We start from the raw sequence: 5,854 nt of genomic DNA on the forward strand, positions 1-5,854 counted from the left end.
GGACTCAGGGGCGCCTGGGTGGCTCATTCGGTTAAGAGTCTGACTCTAGATTTTGGCTCAGGTCACGATCTCACGGTTCATGAGCCGTCAGCGCAGAACCTGCTTGGGATTTTTTTTCTGTCTCTCTCTAAATACATACATACATACATACATGTCAAGGACTCGATCTTAGGTGTCCTTTGTCCTCATACGTCTGGTACCTAGTAAGTGGATGGCCCATAGCTACTTCTCCCTAAATGTTTGTGAATGCTCTTTGCTGTTGAACTGTTGTGTCATCAGTCAATTTTTCATCACAAATTGCTGGAGAACTGGTCCAAATTGCCTTTCTCTGAAACATGAAAATGACACAACCTATTCTGAGAACGATTTGTAGAAAATCATGCTTTTCACACAGTTGGAAAGGACATAATGGTAAGGAATTTTTCAAATTTCCCCTCAGGTGCTTGCCTCTTGAACATCAATCAAACAATCAACACATCATGACGGAGTGCCTCCTATACATCAAAACCTGGCCAACCACTTGAACTAGAGATGGCTAACTAATTACTTTGTGCTCTGCTGGCTGTATTTCATTTTTTTCAGAGCCAGTCTTATTTTTGTGTCTTTGAGCCAGTGGGATCAATGAATATGGAAAGAACTTAAGATAAAAATGAAAATTTTACCCGACAGCCTTTTCTGGAAACTTCAGTGGCTCTGAGAGAGTTTATTGATTCCTAAAGAAACATTACCATTCTCTTTGAAGGAAGGGTGAAATATGGGAGGGTTGAGTGAATAAAAGGAATTGGAGCAATTAGCACAGCCTTTTAAAATCTAGATTATTTCTCTTGATTAGATGGCCTGAGAATTGTTGAAGTTAATGGAAATAACATATGTGAACAAGGCCCACCTTTTTGAAGAAAAAAGCCCAGGGTTGAGAGAATTCAGTCACAAAAGTGAAGGGAGAATTTCTGAAGGTTTCAAAGTGTATCGGGAAAAGTTTTTCTTCTTTATAAAGGTTAGGTAGTCGTAGTCATGCATTGAGATTTTTGAGACCAAGTACAAAGTACTCGCTGAAAACACAAAATTCAAAACCAAAAGGGAGACTAGAGGTAATATTTATTGAACCTATTGGACCTATGTTAGTGCGTTATTTCCTTTTAGCGGGTTATTTTCTTTCAGTGAATGTACGAATTTTTCTTTTTTGGTGCTGGGACATTTTACACAGATTCATTGTCCTAGTCACCCTGAAAAAAGCATACAGTAGAATCCAAAACTTTCAGCCTTGCTCATCAAGAAAAAAAAAAAAAATAGGTGAGCCACATTTTCTTCCATAGCGCTGCCTTCGTACCAGCTCCGTATGAATATACTGAACGAAAAAAGTGGAGTTTTGAATGGCCTAGTGATTTGTTTGGTCCAATCTTGCCTGGGTTTCAGAGAATTAAAACAGATGCACATTTCCCTTATATGCATTTGCTGTATCAACAGAATGGTTTGTATCCCAGATGTGAGGAATGCAATTTAAGAAAAGTAAATCTCAAGGTTGAAGAAGGAATATAATGACGAAAAACATAATTGAGGCAAGAAAGCCCGGAGCTCAGTATTTTGTTAGTTTGGGTAATCAAAAAAATCATTTATATATGAAGAGGAAGACGGAAGATGATGGCTTTGGTGGTTCTTTGTGCGGCGTGATAGCATTGGATGAATGGTACACAATCAGGGCATGTGTAAAATCACAGTTGAATGAACAGTGGAAGAGTTGGCTTGGAATGTAGGCCTGTGTTCCCCATGTAAGTCAGGTACCGTTTCATTAAAACACATGCCCTCGTCTGTTCATTGCACACCCAACCGCTGGTTTCCTGTATGTGCGTTTCGTTCATTTAGTCATAAATGTGTACTGGGGGTCTGTTCATTACGCTTGGTTGAATGTACAGGAACTCTTTTATTCTTCCCAGACCTGTCACTCCTACCGTCTTTCGTCTTGGAGTAGAAGTCCCCGTCTGTCTCGCCTTTAGAACTGGGCACAAGGGATGGGGGTCCTGCCCTGGGATCTGCCTACACAGGGTCCCACTTGGGTCGTTTTTTGAGTACAGCCCTCCTCAGAGGGTGAGGAGTCCCTGGGACCAAAACAGTACGCCCGCTGAGATCAGGCCACAGAGAGCTTGTGGCCACTGGGAGCCTCTTCTCGCACCCTTCTAGGCCAAACCCTGAGTCAGGGCCAGGTTCACGGGTGTGCCACCTGTGTAGTTCTGCGGGGCCCTGTGCTCGGAAAGGCCCACCCATGATTTCATGCTCTGCTGTTACTGTCTTGAAATGATTCATGATTTTGTCTGTGAACTCGTGTTTTGTAGAGGAAGTCTGACGGGACCGCGGGCACGCACATGGGCAGAGGAGGCCCCGTACGTTTCCTGTAAGCTGCCCGTCTGGTGCTCGTTGCTACCCCTTTAGCGTGTAGGGGGCCCCGTGAGCCCAGAAGTCTGGTGGGCCCACATGTGTCGGGGGTTTTCGGAGACCGAACACCAGTACAAATAAGTGTGTTCCGTTTATGATTGGGACGGTGACAGCAAACAACCCGGAAAGGCCGCGTTTCCCATTTGCACAAGAACTTGCTTTGAGGGCAGAAAGAATTCTAAGAAAGCACGGATGGGCCAGAAACCCTATCACATCCTTTCTTACTCATTTACTTTCCTGTATTCATCAGGCACTTTTGCTGAAAAGGAAGACGCAGGGGCGCCTGGGTGGCGCAGTCGGTTGAGCGTCCGACTTCAGCCAGGTCACGATCTTGCGGTCCGTGAGTTCAAGCCCCGCGTCGGGCTCTGGGCTGATGGCTCAGAGCCTGGAGCCTGTTTCCTATTCTGTGTCTCCCTCTCTCTCTGCCCCTCCCCCGTTCATGCTCTGTCTCTCTCTGTCCCAAAAATAAATAAACGTTGAAAAGGAAGATGCAGAAGGAAAGAGGGAAATAGGTTAATGCACAATTTCTGTTCCTCTCCTTCCTTGCGTATCAGGACACTGAAGGTAAAGAGTGTGCTGGTAGAATGTGCACTCGTCAAGAAGTGAAACAGAAACAGCCGAGTTATTTTTGTGCAGGCTTTCCATTGTTCTAGTGAGAATGAAATACAAATGCATACGCTTTTTATAAAGCAGTAACTGTGCAATTTGAGCATCCGTCATAGGAGTTAAAAGCTCTTATAGTTGCATTTCAACCTGGCGTTGCATGACATAAAGATGAATGGTAAAATTCATGCCAATAATTTATTTTATTTTATTTTATTAAAAAAAATTTTTTTTAACCTTTATTTATTTTTGAGACAGAGAGGGACAGAGCATGAACGGGGGAGGGGCAGAGAGAGAGGGAGACACAGAATCTGAAACAGGCTCCAGGCTCTGAGCCATCAGCACAGAGCCCGACGCGGGGCTTGAACTCACGAACCGCGAGATCGTGACCTGAGCCGAAGTCGGACGCTTAACCGACTGAGCCACCCAGGCGTCCCTCATGCCAATAATTTAAAGGTAAATTTTCTCTTTTTTAGAATGGCGTGTGATAGCTAATAAACAACACTGTGACCAGTCAGGGAGAAGGTGGGAAAAAAAAGCAAGCTTTATATTTCAGTACCCTTGACGGCAGCTTTTGCCTGCCTTTTGAACAAGGGGCTTTGCGCTTTCCTTTTTGTACTGGGCCAGGTAAATGTGCAGCCAGTCCTGCTCGAGACAGCTGGGGCCCAAGAATCTCTCGCCCAGAGGGTTCTTAGCTCTCTTGAGACCTTTACCCCACATGCATCCTTCGATTGCATACACAAGAACGCACACATCGTCTTTGCATTTTCTGTTTCCTTCGCCGAAGGCCGAGGGCGTGGGGCACCTTGTTCACTTTTGTGTTCCTGACCGCTAGCCAGAGCCTGACTCACAGTAGGCACTTCACGAGTACTGGCTAAGTTAGTGGACGAATGAACGAACAGAAGTGAATATGGAAGTCTCTGTCCCCAGTGGTTTCAAATCTACAGGGGGCAACAGGCAATACAAATACTGCAAAGTTACATTTGCTAACAGGTGAGAAAAGTAAATAAATGAGTGAATGACTAAATAAAAACAAGGTGGTGTGGGCCTACAGAAAAGGGGGATCTAACTCAGCTTTGGATACTGTCTGGGCCAGTAGTGTTCTACTTTGGGTGCACGTTAGAATTATTTAGAATTTTTGAAAGCTAAGTAACAATGATTTAATTGGCCACATCCCAGATCCGTTAACCCAGACTCCCTGGGAATGGGACCCAGATAATAATAACTCTTTAGGTGATTCTGGGATAGAGCCCAAGCTGAGAACCACAGGTTGGGGCTGGGTCAGGAAAGATGGGTAGAGTTCTGGCAAATGGTGGCGGGGGCAGCCAGGGTGGGACGGTGACATAGAGAAAAGCAGGTGGGTTGCGGGGGAAACAACTCGTTTAAAGTCTTGGAGCTTCATTTGTCTCATCTGTAAAACATGGCTAAGAATATTTAGCTCATGGGATTGTTGTCAGGATCAAAGAGATGATTTCTGTGAAGCGCTCCGTTCATAAGAGGTGCCCAGTCATACAGAATTGAGATCACTCGTGTGTGCAGTTGTTGATAATTTTTGTGTGCGGGTTGTCTGGAGTGTAGACAACCTACTACGAAGTCTCTGAGCATTTCTCCAAGGAGACAAGGGCATGCTGAAGGCCTCCTTCCAAGGGGTATGTGGAAACAGAAGCCAAGCTTGGCTTTAAGGCCCAGCAGATTGCTGGCCCCCTCTTGTTTTCCTGGTGGCAAACTTCTGATTATGTTTCTCCTTGTCAGCTTGATTTTCAATCTCCCTCCTCTGCCTTGGCTCAACACATGACATCTACGTGCTTGAGGGACCACAAGGAAAGAGATTTCCATCAGCATTCTCAATAGCCTGAAGGACTCTGTCATGCTTTCTTCTGCTTTGGGGTCCTCGGATAAGACTGAGGGGTTCCAGAAGGCTCAGGGGGTTGAGTCTAGATGAAGGGACCTGAGTGCACGGTTGCCAGGGAACAATTCGTGTTAAATCCTTTGATCCAAAATCTGAAGGACGTTCAAGGAATGAGTGGGACCAGGCCAATTCTAAAGGACTGAGATGGGGGCACCTGGGTGGCTCAGTCGGTTAAGCGTCTGACTTCGACTCAGGTCATGATCTCACAGCTCGTGAGTTTGAGCCCCGCGTCGGGCTCTGTGCTGACAGCTCGGAACCTGGAGCCTGCTTCGGATTCTCTGTCTCCCTCTCTCTCTGCCCCTCCCCTGCTCACACTCTGTCTCTCTCTCTCAAAAATGAATACCCTTCAAAAAAATAAAATAAAGGACTGAAATGGATGCAGATTCCCTGGTAGGCCAGCATGGCCCCTGAGTGGAGGCAGTTAGGGCAGTGCTTCTCAAGCTATCTGTGGGAAAGGATTTGATGCTTGAAACGTTTTCCAGCCCACAGTAAAGCAACACTTGTGTAAAAATGCAGTAAAACCAAAATACTAGAAAAATAAAAGAAAAAGACCCAAAGACATAAAATTCAAGTCTAAAATGTTTTATTAGATTCAACAGACGTCAAATTACATTTCAATAAATAGAATCAAAGCAAATAAAACATAAAAAAGAAAAGAATCACAGACGCTATGTATGTTGTTTATGAAAATGTGCATATAGGCTATTAATATAATCACCATTAGACATAACTTCTTGTTATTCCACAATCACAGCGAAACAAAAGTTGAGCAAAGTAGCAATTCCTTATGTTAAATGCCTATGCGCATTTTTAAACAAGCATTGTATATATCAATATTTGTGGTGCCCACATAACAAACAGGCACGCTTCTTGCTTGTTAACTAATCTAGACATGACTACTCCCAGAGCATAATG

Source organism: Herpailurus yagouaroundi, unplaced genomic scaffold (assembly GCF_014898765.1).
Source record: "Herpailurus yagouaroundi ecotype Mexico unplaced genomic scaffold, PumYag 67793, whole genome shotgun sequence".
Lineage (NCBI taxonomy): Eukaryota > Metazoa > Chordata > Mammalia > Carnivora > Felidae > Herpailurus > Herpailurus yagouaroundi.